Source organism: Rhinopithecus roxellana, chromosome 14 (assembly GCF_007565055.1).
Source record: "Rhinopithecus roxellana isolate Shanxi Qingling chromosome 14, ASM756505v1, whole genome shotgun sequence".
NCBI classification, from domain to species: Eukaryota; Metazoa; Chordata; class Mammalia; order Primates; family Cercopithecidae; genus Rhinopithecus; species Rhinopithecus roxellana.
In genome coordinates, this window is record NC_044562.1 from 95,429,835 (window position 1) to 95,443,575 (window position 13,741).

Consider the following 13,741-nt stretch of genomic DNA (forward strand, 5'->3'; position numbering starts at 1 on the left):
GGCCTCCCAAAGTGCTGGAATTACAAGCGTGAGCCACCGCACCCAGCCTCCAGTACTTTTAACGGCCTCCTATTGCCAGAAGGAGTTCAGACTTCATGGCTTGACCTTGAGGCTCTCTACATTATTGGCTCCCTCCTACATGTGGGGACATCTCTGTTTTTCTGCACTCAGCATTCCTACTTCCTTTGGGAACTTCCCCTACCTGTAAGACACAGGGTAAGTATGTGATCAATGCTAGGCCAGTTCTACTAGCCACAGTACCCTAGTCTTTTGGCTACAGCGGTTGAGCCAGGGTGGGCATGTGACCCAGCCAATCAGAGTCCCTCCCTGGAATTTTTATCTCTGAAACTGTGGAAGGAGCCTTGCCTATTGGGTTACAGGACTGGAAGGATGTGAATTGGAGGCCCCTGATGGCCATCTTTCCCACCATGTGAGAATGCCTGTCTGCTGAAGAAGGGAAGGAAGGTGACAGGGGAGAGGAGAGTAACACCAAGGGAGGGATGAAGATTTTGTGTGAGGGGAGTGGGAAGGTGTGGTGGGAGAGTAAGAGCTAATGACCTTGCTTGAGTCCCAGGATATCCTCAGGTCTGGAGCTAACCTCACCTCCTAGACCCCATAGTTCTATTATCAATTAAGCCCATGTTATCTCAAGGGAGTTTGTGTTGGTTTCTGTCATTTACAACTGAAAGTGTCTTGACTGACACTTCACCTTTCCAGACTTATCTCCCACATACCCCTTTATTCCCATTTTATAGTCCAGATACCTATTTTTTTGCAAAATCAATAGGTCTTTTATTGCATCATTTAAATATCACAAATAGGTCTTAGGAGTCTTCCAGCATCTTGTTTCTGTAGCTGGACAACTCTTAGATCTTATTCATCAGCCTGCTGAACTGTTCCTTTTTCAGAGACATAGGTACCATCCACAATTTTTCTGATATCCTTATTTTTAACTTGTGACTTGCTGAATCAAAGCAGCTGAATTTGAAACAAGCTCAATGTCATTTTCTTTAAGGATTAATTCATCTTTCTGGGCTTGAGATACCAAACCAGCAACACCTGACCTCCTCCGAACCCTGGGGATGCATTTTTCACCAAAGAAATTTCAGATTTCAATAAGAGACCCATTCTCCTGGATAACGACGTTAATGGGGAAGTGAGCAGACACAGACCTCACCTTGTAACGGAAGCCCGGTGTAACGTCCTTGATCATGTTCTGTGTGTGACTATAAATAGTCTGAACGGTAGCCAGTTCCTTTCTGTTGCCCCACCATTTGTCAACCCGGAGCCTCTTTCTTCCCAAGAAGGTTGAGTTTTACATTGACGTGACTGAAGTCCCTCCACAGGCCTCCTCTGGGGCCCTTCACAATAACTGTGCTTCCCTTCAGAGTGATGTCGACATTTTCTGGAATGTCAGCAGTCTGGCTGCTGAGAATGGTCTTCATTCTTGCAGTAGATGTGGCAACAACAGAAAAAAGCCTTTTTTTTTTTTTTTTTAACCGACTCCTGGAAACGCTTCTTTTCCAACTTTAGGTTCCCCATTTTTAATTAATTAATTGATTTTTTCCCAGCTTTACTGAGGTTGACAAATACAAAGTTTCCCCCATCATATTCCCTTCAGCATCCCCGGCAAGGCAGACACCCTATCTTGTTCATCTTTGCATTTTCCTCAACAAGTATTATGGTACCTAGTAAATGAGCTCCAAAAATGTTAAACGTCATATGAGGAAGTACCATTATTATATACTTTCATTAGATATTTTCCTTTCAGACTTCATTTACTAAAGTAATGCTCAAGCCAGGATTCAAAAAAATCAATGCTGTCTTCTAAGAAATAAAACAAAAATCTCATCAAAAAGTGTTTTAAACTTAATCAGAACATTTTTAGTGCTATTTAGAGCTTAAAATTTGCAAGCCAAGTATACCTCACCCATCTCCCAAAATAAGCCCAAGTAAAAATGATTTGGATATTTATTAAGATCAGCATGGTATAATTACTGTTGTTTGTCTCTTTTTTTTTTTTTTTTTTTTGAGACAGAGTCTTGCTCTGTCACCCGGGCTGGAGTGCAGTGGCCGGATCTCAGCTCACTGCAAGCTCCACCTCCCGGGTTTACGCCATTCTCCTGCCTCAGCCTCCCGAGTAGCTGGGACTACAGGCGCCAGCCACCTCGCCCGGCTAGCTTTTTGTATTTTTTTAGTAGAGACGGGGTTTCACCGTGTTAGCCAGGATGGTCTCAAACTCCTGACCTCGTGATCCTCCCGTCTCGGCCTCCCAAAGTGCTGGGATTACAGGCTTGAGCCACCGCGCCCGGCCTTATTGTTTGTCTCTTTAGGTAAATTAAAAGCATAGGCGATGTCAAATATTGAAGTCACAAATAGAGTTATTCCTTGAGAGTATAAATGAACCTGCTGTTCAGCTGGAAGGCACCCACCAGGACATACCTGCTGTTAAAATACTGAACCAGTTCCATATGGGTTGGTAACTAGCTTCCGTCTGTAAGCATTCTAAGTATCCTAAGGTCTCTTTACAAGGAACCTCGCACATCCTAAGATCCGACACACAAAAGATTAATATCTGACCCTATTTTGCTGAAATGGTGGGTATCTTTAGGACCCTGCTCTCTATTAGGGCCAGGATTCTTTTTTTTTTTTTTGAGATGGAGTCTCGCTCTGTTGCCCAGGCTGGATGCAGTGACGCGATCTCAGCTCACTGCAACCTCCGCCTCCTGCAAGCAATTCTCCTGTCTCAGCCTCCCAAGTAGCTGGGATTAAAGGTACATACCACCACACCTGGCTCATTTTTGTATTTTTAGTAGAAACGGGGTTTCACTGTGTTGGCCAGGCTGGTCTTGAACTCCTGACCTCAGGGGATCCACCTGCCTCAGCCTCCCAAAGTGGTGGGATTACAGGTGTGAGCCACTGTGCCTGGCCTAGGATTCTCTTTGATTACTGGCCATATATGTCTTTAACTCTTTTGACTATCACTTCTACAAATAAGTTAACAGAAAAAAAGCGAAAAGCCATTAGCAAAGCTAGCTATTCAATGATTTCCCACCCCACCACCGACTACCAAGGCTTTTTAAACTAAGTAAGTTTAATCAAGAATAAGTGATAGAATTTACAGAAGACATTAATAGAGCAATTTGAATGTGGTCATTCAACAAGCATTTACTGGCTGCGTGCAGCGGCTCATGCCTGTAATCCCAGCATTTGGGAGACTGAAGTGGACGGATCACAGGTCAAGAGATGGAGACCATCCTGACCAACATGGTGAAACCCCATCTCTACTAAAAATGTAAAAATTAGCTGGGCGTGGTGGCACAGGCCTATAGTCCTAGCTACTCAGGAGGCTGAGGCAGAAGAATCACTTAAACCTGGGAGGCAGAGGTTGCAGTGAGCTGAGATTATGCCACCGCACTCCAGCCTGGCAACAGAGTGAGACTCCTCGAAAACAAAACGAAACAAAAAGAAAAAACAAGCATTTACTACAGGAATTCACTGTCCTCTAGGTATGGGGTTCATTGATTCTTGGTGGCTTGTATAATGGTCAGTACTATCCAGAGGCCTCCATTAACAGTTTATAGATGAGTGAAACCGCTTTTGTGGTTTCAATTATGACAGTAAAAGAAATTTGACATAGTTGACTCCATTCTGCTTCTGACCTTCAAAATATCTTTGGTCATTTCCGGCCATAGACCAAGATAACCTTGGGAGGGATTTTGTTTATAGTTTAACTTGAAAGCAAGCATGATAATAGTCCCTCTTTAAAATGCCCCCTCCTTGCTCAGGGACAGAAACCCACCTTTGTAAGACTAATGAAAGGCCACAGAATAGGATTATGGAAGGGGCTTGAACTCTGATAAAATGTAGAAGTAGTTTCTATAATCCTTTACTGCCAGGAGTCATGTGGCCAGGAGGCCACAAGATTTGTGACTTCCCCACTTGCTCCTATAGATAACATCACTATTGTAGAAACGAATACTGGGTTTGTAGTTGTTTCAGACTGACCTCACCTGGATTTGTGACTCATAACTCAATTGGTCATATGGCCCCACCCAAAGGCGCACTGAGTGCACCAGGACCTTTTTCCACTCCTTGATGATTTCATCCCCAACCAATCAGCAGCACCCATTCCCTAGCCTCCTGCCCACAAGATTGTCCATAAAAACCTTAGTCTTCCAGCCTTTGGGGAGATTGATTTGAGTGATAACTCCAGTTCCTCTGCACGAGCCAGCCTCATGTCAATTAAACTCTTTCTCTACTGCAATGCCACAGTCTTAGTATGTTGATTTTATCTGTGCAGTGGGCAGGAAGAAGCCGTTGGGTGACTACAAGAGAATCGTCCAGAAAATTAAAATATTCCAAAAGAAAAACTGTCTCAATCTTGATGTGGCTTCAGCATAGTTTATGTGGAACCAAGAACAGTGGTGTACTGGTAAACTGACTGAAAAAGTAAAAGTTCTGATTTTTCAGAGTTTGCCAATTTTCACAATATAAAAATCCCTACCATGCCTAATTTCAAGTTCTGGATGTATCATCACAGAACACAGAATTGTAAATGTACATATTCAAGCCTTAAGAATCAGTAGAAGCTGGCTCCAGCACACCACTGACCCAGATGGCCAGGATTTTATATTCCCACATCCCTTAGTCATTGGATATGGGCCACTCTAGGGCATGGTGGCACTATGAAGTTGAGACAGTCCCTAAGAAAAATGGCCACTGATGGTAATCTGCTGACAGCACTCCCCAAAGCTGGAGCAACAAGTCCTTTTTTGATGGGGGATCTGGGCAGTACATCACAGAGTCTACCATAGTTGTGATGGGAAACCAGTCATCTGCCTACTCAACTGTCAATCTAGTCACCTTTCACCTAAACATTTTTTTCAACCTGGAACGTATACTCTGAGGCCTTTCACTTTAGATGGTGGAGCTAATAGATACAAATTTGGAAAGATTTCCAGCAGTCCCAAACAGTAAACATCCAGGGAGGGATGAAGGCAAAGAAAAGTCCAGAAGTCCAGAAAATCAGATAGATCTGCTTAGATAGGCTTCTATAAAGAGGGAGGGCTTGAGCTTGACCTGAAGGATAAGTAAAGGTAGAAAAGCAGAGAAGATTGAATAGAAGTAGCATTGCACTGTGGTTAGAATCTTGGCTCTACCACTTTTTAGTTTTCAGGCATTGCACAAACTACTTTACTTCTCTGTGCCTCAGTTTATCCATAGGTAAAATGGGGATGATGATGACATAATAATAGTAATAATATTATCTACCTCAAAGTGTTGTTGAAATGAGTTAATTCACATTGAAAGTTTTTTTTTGTTTGTTTTTGTTTTTTTTTTTTTTTTTTGAGACCAGGTCTCGTTCTGTAACCAAGGTTGGAGTGCAGTGGCATGATCTCGGCTCACTGCAACCTCCCAGGTTTAAGTGATTCTCCTGCCTCAGCCTCCTGAGTAGCTGGGATTACAGGCACCCACCACCACACCCGGCTAATTTTTTGTATTTTTAGTAGAGATGGAGTTTCACCATGTTGGCCAGGCTGTTCTTGAACTCATGACCTCAAGTGATCTGCCCACCTCAGCCTCCCAAAGTGCTGGGACTACAGGCGTGAGCCACCGCACCCAGCCCATATTGAGAGTTTATAACAGTGCTTAGTGATATCTGGCCTCTGATAAATAACCTGTTATTTCATGCAGCAAAATGGAGATATCATATTGCAGAGTAGTGCAAAAAATAAAAATAATGAAAAAGGATGTACTGAATTTTAATCAGAAATGATGACCTATTTTCCCTTCTTACAAAATGTCCTACCAAGAGTGAATCTTTGGGTTGAACTTCCCTGGTATCCAGGCGTGGTGGCTCACACCTGTAATCCCAGCACTTAGGGTGGCAGAGGCAGAAGGATAGCTTGAGCCCCAGAGTTTGAGATCTACCTGGGAAACATCGTGAGACCCCATTCTCCACAAAAAAATAAAAAAGGAAAAACAAAACAAACAAAAAAACCAAGTTGAACTGCCCTGGCAGCCAGAGTATAACAAAACTTTGATGTGTGCTCAAAACTAAACTGCCAGGAAAAATTCAAAGAGCCAAGTTTCACCTCACCAGAACAGATCCTTAATGGCAGGCACACCCCTGATAGTTACAAGGATTGGGGGAAGAAAACAAATGGGTGCCCTCAGTTTCCCAGCCTAGGCCCTGTCCTGCACCACAAGGACCCACATGTGTATGCAGATACCTCAGCTGCCATGTCCTGACTTCACTGACTGCTTCCCCAGAGGAAGTCACTCCTCAGGCCTATGATAACATACTGACAGCTGGGTCAGCCCCCAGGATGACAGACCCAGGAAAAAGGCCCATGCAGCCCTAGAGGCAGACTCTGAACTTTTGGGGCAGGGAATTGTGAAGCCCCATGTATCTGATCTAGAAGGAGGGGCCTCCAGGTTGCTACCTTCTAGGTGCTATCTCGGCTCACTGCAACCTCAGCCTCCCGGGCTCAAGTGATTCTCCTGCCTCAGCCTCCCAAGTGGCTGGGGTTACAGGCACGTGCCACCACACCAGGCTAATTTTGTATTTTTAGTAGAGACAGGGTTTCTCCATGTTGGTCAGGCTGGTCTCGAACTCCCAGCCTCAGGTGATCTGCCCACCTTGGCCTCCCAAAGTGCTGGGATTACAGGCGTGAGCCACTGCGCCCGGCCCAAATGAGCTTTTATACCATTCATTCCTTTTCACCAGAATTGGAATCACTGATACAAAACAACCTGACACCCAAAACACTGAGTTCTTCAGTTCCTGCTGGCTGTTGCCTTATTTCACACATTTTAATTCATTATCATGCAAATAGTTGTTACCCAACAGATAGGTTGCTAATGGTCTATGTACAAGAAACTAATCTCTCTCAAATAATTGTTTGTAAGTTTATGCATTTAACAATAAATAACATCAAAAATTTAAATTAAATTATACAGAAGGAAGCTGAGTGTGGTGACATGCGTCTGTAGTCCTAGATACTCAAGAGGCTGAGGTGGGAGGACAGCTTGAGCCCAGGAGCTTGAGACCAGCCTGGGTAACAGAGTGAGATCCTGTCCCTAAAAGAAAGAAAAAGTAATACAGAAGGAGCCCCACACATAAGCTGTTCACAGGATCTGTTCAAAATTTAATTTTAAATGAAAGGCACACAGCCATAAAAAAGAATGAAATCATTTCCTTTGCAGTAACATGGATAGAGCTGGAGGCCATTATCCTAAGTGAACTAACTCAGAAACAGAAAACCAAATACTTCATGTTCTCATGTTCTCTTTTAACTGGAAGCTAAATAATGGGTACACATGGGCATAAAGATGGAAATAATAGACACTGGGGGCACCAAAAGGGGGGAGGGTTGAAAAATTACCTTTCTAGTACAGTGTTCACTACTCGGGTAATGGGTACTCTAGAAGCCCAATCCCCACCAGTATGCAATCTACCCATGTAACAAACAAGTGCATGCACTCCCTGAATCTAAAGTAAAAATGAAATTTTGAAAAATGAGGCTGGGCGTAGGGGCTCACGCCTGTAATCCCAGCACTTTGGGAGGCCGAGGTGGGAGGACTGCTTGAGCCCAAAAGTTTGAGACTGGCCTGGGCAACATGGTGAGACCCCATCTCTACAAAATTGAAAACATGAGCCAGACATGGTGGAATGTGCCTATGGTCCCAGCTACTGGGGAGGCTGAAGTGGGAAGATCCCTTGAGCCCAGGAGTTCGAGGCTGCAGTGAGCTGTGTTTATGCACCACTGCACTCCAGCCTGGGTGACAGAGTGAGACCCCATCTCAACAACAACAACAACAACAACAACAACAACAACAACAACACATGCAGATCAAAGTTACAGAAAGTAAGAAGTAAGTGGAGCTTCTTTTTAGTTTTCCCAAGTAAACTATTTCTTTGTCTAGGATGTCTTCCTAGAACCCAGAACCAGAAAATGGCTCTTTTATGCTGTTGGCTTCAGTATAATTATTCTTCCTAGGAGGCATATGATGTGGGTGATGGGTGGGTATGTGGTGGGGAGAGGCCTTGTGATACTTAATGAGCTGCAAATAACTCACTCCCATGTATTTGTGTGAGTGGAGTCACCCTACCTACTTATGCTAGCCTGTTTTCACACTCAGTTGATTCAAAAACTGTTGAATCAGACCATTCTAGAGCCTCTGAAAAAGTCCTCCAGACAATGGTGGGCAAGAGCAGGTTGCAACCAGGTTCCATGTATGGCAGTGTTTCTGAATGTTGTTTTGTACATTTTTATTACGAAAGAGTTCATGATTGAACTTATGCACATTTTCATGTTGAAGCACTTGATCCTTCCTATTTAAATATAAGTAAGTATTCTTATTATCAGAAAAAAGAGTTGCAAGGCATCAGGAGAGAGAGCCACAGAGGAGAATATTCCAAAGATCTTGGCATTCTTTCCTATAACTTTTGTACCCTCAATCTTTTTCTTCCACATTTATGAAGCTTTTAAAACATTTTCCAACCTGAGTGGCACACATTTACTGGGGTGACTTTACATTGTTTGCATTATTGTGGTTCTGGGACGTGAATTTCTTAGAGGACAGGGGCATGTTTAGAATCACATCCTACAGAGAAGTGCTTAGTAAGTAGGAATGAGAAACATTGTCCGCAAGCATTTAAGGGAGTCTGTTTCCATTTTCAATAACAACAGGTCGTCACTCAACAGGCAGATGACCCAATAGACACAGTGGTATGTCTGGTTCCTGGGAGGGATGAGTGTGTAGAGAAAGGGAGGAAAAGAAGAAGAAAGCAACATTAAGCCTGATCCCTGCCATAAGCTCAGCTCCTCACCACACACACATATGCACACAGACACACACACACATACACACACTCGCTCCTTGGCACGCAGACACACACAGAGCTTTGCTATTCTTTGGCTAATGGGATTGGCACCGCTTAAAGCAGACTGCTAGGTCATTGTCTGCGACCACAGCAAGAGAAACATTATTTAAAGACCATTCAGACCCTAAAAGAAGCGGCTGAGCAGAGTAATTATCGGAGACTCTCCATTAACTAGGGCATCTTTGCTCTTTGTCTGGGTTGGTTTAATAAGGCCCGCTAATGGGACTGTACAGGAGGGGGTACACTAATGGTTCTAAAAAAAGCCTCTTTTGGCCCTTTCATTACTGGGGACTGTCTTTAGAGATGCTGACAGTAAAGCAAGAAGTTACCATACTACAAAATGACCTTTCCAAAAATTTGATTTGGACCCTTGCAGCTTAGAACTCAGGTTTCCAAAATTAGAAAACATCTTTGTCTTCCCCACTTTTAAAAACTCTAAGATGGTTTCCCCCCCCGGTTGCTCTTACCTTACTGGGCCCTTTGGTTTCTTGGGAACTTGTCATTGGAAACAGCAGCACTCAGTGGTGATAAAGCAGAATGGCACTCCTGAGGAATTTCTCCTTGAGCGGGCTTCTTCTACTCACTCTCCAGGACTCCACTTCTCTGGAAAAACTGCCTGTCCCATTATTGCTTTTAAAATGAAGCTAAAAGTCAATCACATGCTTACAAACCTAATATGGCCACCTAAATTCAAACTACTGTTCCATAATCAGTTAGCTTTATAACAAAGGCTTCAAATGCTTAGCTGTCCTAGAAGCTTGCATCACATACGGGGAACTCTTCTGTGCAGCGCTGTCTACCTCTCTTCATTTCCCTTCTCCCAACCCTAGACCAAGCTTCCATCTTCTCTCCTCTGGGTGACTGCACTTGTCCTGCAGTCACCTCCTAGCAGCACCATTGGCCCTTCCAATCCATTAACTCTACAACAGCCAACAGCCGGCGTAACTCTTTCAAAACAGAAAACTGCTTAAGCCTTTCAGTAGCTTCCTATTGCTCATAAGAATTCTTACTATGATTTAAGAGACCCAGACGTGGTCTGGTCCTTCCTTCCTCTCTAGCAACAGCTTGTACCATGCTCCCCCTAGCCGTCTGCTTCAGTCACTGCAGCCTTCTTCAATGCTATGAGCAATTCATGCTCATTCCTGCCACAGGGCCTTTGCATGTCATTCTGTCTAGAACACTCTTTACCCTAGTAGTTTCCACTCATCCTTCAGCTCTCAGCTCAGTAGTCAGCACTTCAGGAAAGTTGTCCTTTAGTGCCCCTTCTAGGTTGACAATGTCTGTATCATGCAATTATAGCACCATATGCTCTTCACAGCATTTACGATAATTAAACACTTAAACTTATCAGAATGCTTGTATATTAATAATTACCTTGCTGTGAAACTGTAAGCTTCATGAGAATAACCACATGCTCCATAAGCAATAATTATGCCTGTTTTTGTTGTCTCATCCTGTCCTCAGTGTCCAGTACAATGTTTGTGACCTGAGTGCTTAATAAATCTTTGTTGCATTGTGTATAGTGATTCAAAATACTGTACCCTGTTCCTCCATGCCTGTTTGCAATTTTTTTTTTTTTTGAGATGGAGTCTCGCTCTGTCACTCAAGTGATTCTCCTGCCTCAGCCTCCTGGGTAGCTGGGACTACAGGCACGTGCCACCACGCCCGGATATTTTAAAAAATTATTGTTAGTAGAGATGGGGTTTCACCGTGTTAGCCAGAATGGCCTCAATCTCCTGACCTCATGATCTGCCCGCCTCGGCCTCCCAAAGTTTTGGGATTACAGGTGTGAGCCACCGCGCTCAGCCGCCTGTTTGCAATTTATCAACCAAAGTTTGTTCCCTGAGAGGTTCCTATGACTAGTATATTTGGGAACTACCTATATTCCATATTTTCTCAGATCAGCGTAAAAAGCCAGGTCCTTTTCCTATGGGATTAAAGACTAATTTTCTAGTTTTATGGTTAGAACTAGAAGCATATTCTTATTCCCCTTTTGAGAGCATCTTTATACAATAACAGACTCACAAGGCACAAGTAAACACACACAAGCTTTAGCGATGCCTCCTGTCTTCTCAAGACCCAGTGGGAAAGAGAACAGAGGGTCTATCCAAAGAAGAAGTTGAAGAATTAGAGTGTCTCAGCACTCCAGACTTGCCAGCACAGAGATAGGTGGGTGGAATTGTTCCAATTATTTATGATCCCCAAGAAAACTGGGGACTTTCTCTACTGTTTGGAGATGGAAGGGTGGGCTTCAGTAGAAGCAGAGTAACAGCATGGATTGGGTGTGTATTCTGTTGCCTTCGGCTGCCCTGGAGAGAAGGCCATCAGGCCATACACAGCCAGCTGAATGTACCATGACTCACACTGAATGGGATCTGGCATTCATACAGTGGGCTGACTGAGGCCATGTATCCTATCGCTCCTTTTAAAAATCTAATGCTATAAGCCTGCAAGTTTGAGACGAACCTGGGCAACATAGTAAGACCCCATTTCTACCAAAAACTTAAAAATTATCTAGATGTGATGGTGCACACCTGTAGCCTCAGCTACTTGGGAGGCTGAAGCGGGAGGATTGTTTGAGCCCAGAAGGTCGAGGCTGCAGTGTACTGTGATTGCACCACTGCACTCCAGTCTGGGCAACGGGGTGAGACCCTGTCTCAAAAAAAAAAAAAAAAAAAAGAAGCTAGAAATTGATGGCATACTTGTATTTTACACTTAGTATGGCCACCTAGACCCAGACTGCTGTCTTATAATCAAGTTGCATCACTCAGTCTCAGGATTGCACCAATTTAGGGACAGTCTGGAGACCAAAGAAAAAAAGTCTTATTATAAAATTGTGTTTTCAGAAAATCTGAGGCCCATAGAGAATTGTCCTCCCAAGCCAGGTGAACACAAAGCCACATGGTCATACCTCATGGGTTCCAGATGCATTCAAGTTCAGAGCCAGTGCCAGGAAATTTTCCAGAGCTGGTACTACTGGAAGAGACTGCTGCAAACACATAAGCTTTACCCCATCTAAATTATGGAGACAATGCAAACCTCCAGCCTCAATTAACACATATCCTATGAACATGTCTTGGCACTCTTGTACTGCAGAGGATAGAGGAGTGTGAAACAAGATTCCTGCCCTCAAGGAGCTGACAGTATAATGAAAGAGATATGTGTTTCATAAAATGAACAAAGCAACAGAATATACGTTCTAAATTATTGAGTTCTGGACCAGTGTCTCTAGAAGTGTGATGCACAAGCTGCATGCAGCATCAACATCATTTGGGAATATTGTTTGAAACGCAAATGATGGGGCCCTACACCATCCCATTGAATCAGAAGCTCTGGGGGTGGGGAAACAGGAGCATTAACAATCTCTCCAGGGGATTCCTATACACACTAAAATTTGAAAGGAATTATACAAATTGAGAAAAGAAGTGGTCGGAGTGGAATGAGAGCTGAAGGAAAAGTTTTTATACATATTTTCTATTTTAAAAAATAGAGATAAGGTCTCACTATGTTGCCCAGGCTGGCCTTAAACTCCTGGTCTCCAGCAATCGTCCCACCTCAGCCTCCCAAAGTGCTGGGATTACAGGTGTGAGCCACCGCACTTGATTTGGAAGAAGAGTTTCAAGGAGACTCTTGGATTCCTTGAAGGGCATTTGGGTAGAATTTGTAATAATGAAAGGCTCAGGGGAGGGTGTTCTGGGCAGAAGGAATAACAGGAGTAGAGGTGAGGAAATGAACATGGCAGGAGGGAGGCTCATTGAAGCTGAAAGTCTGGGAGTGGGATGAAGCAAGAATGAGTAGGAAAGCCAAGGCCAGATCTTGTAAGAAAGTGAATTTTATTTATTTACTTATTTATTTGTTTGTTTATTTATCTGAGATGGATTTATTTGTATTTTTAGTAGAGATGGGGTTTCACTATGTTGGCCAGGCTGGTCTTGAACTCCTGACCTCAGGTGATCCGCCTGCCTCAGTCTCCCAAAGTATTGGGATACAGGTGGCCGGCCGAAAGTGAATTTTAAAAACATGTTGCACATAAGATATGAATCAATGTATTTTCCTGATTTCAAAGGTTATATATTTTTGTATAAAAGTATAAAGCATTAGAGAAGCATATAATGTAGGAAAGTGATCTTCTCCCCAACCAAAAAAAAAAAAAAAATGGCATTTTGGTATATGTTCCCTTAGAATTTTTTTTTTAAATCCATAGTCTAATCACGTCTCTTCCACACTATTCTCTCCAGCCCCTGCCACCCTTCAAAAAACACCACATATAATTTTCTATTCACAGCTTTGAAACTTCCTTTGTTCACTTCACAATACATCCCCCATACCTGTGTCAGTCTTTCTTTTTTTTTGAGTCTCACTCTGTGGTGCAGGCTGGAGTGCAGTGGTGCAATCTTGGCTCACTGCAACCTCTGCCTCTCAGGTTCAAGCTATTCTTCTGCCTCAGCCTCCTGAGTAGCTGGGATTACAGGTGCACACCACCACTCCCAGCCACTTTTTGTATTTTTAGTAGAGGCAGGGTTTCACCATGTTGGCCAGCCTGGCCTTGAACTCCTGACCTCAAGTGATCCGCCTGCCTCAGCCTCCCAAAGTGCTAGGATTACAGGTGTGAGCCACAGTACCTGGCCCTACCTCATTCTTTTAAATGTCCCAGTGGTATTTCACTGTGTAATGACATATTGCCTAATGAAGCACCATAATTTATCACTGTTGGTGTTTAGTCTGGGAAGAATATGGTGATAGGGGTGTTTGAGAATACAGTTGTGAAGATGGCCGTGATATGTGGTATGCACAAACTTTGTGATGGTCAGCTGCAATGGAGGCCTAGGTGTTCAAAGTGGTTTGCAG

At 43.5% G+C, this 13,741-nt stretch overlaps 1 pseudogene; it reads right to left on the bottom strand.

The window, feature by feature from the left end:
* Positions 1–873: 873 nt before the first annotated feature.
* Positions 874–1,445, bottom strand: LOC104680214 (annotated as a pseudogene).
* Between the last annotated feature and the right edge of the window lie 12,296 nt (positions 1,446–13,741).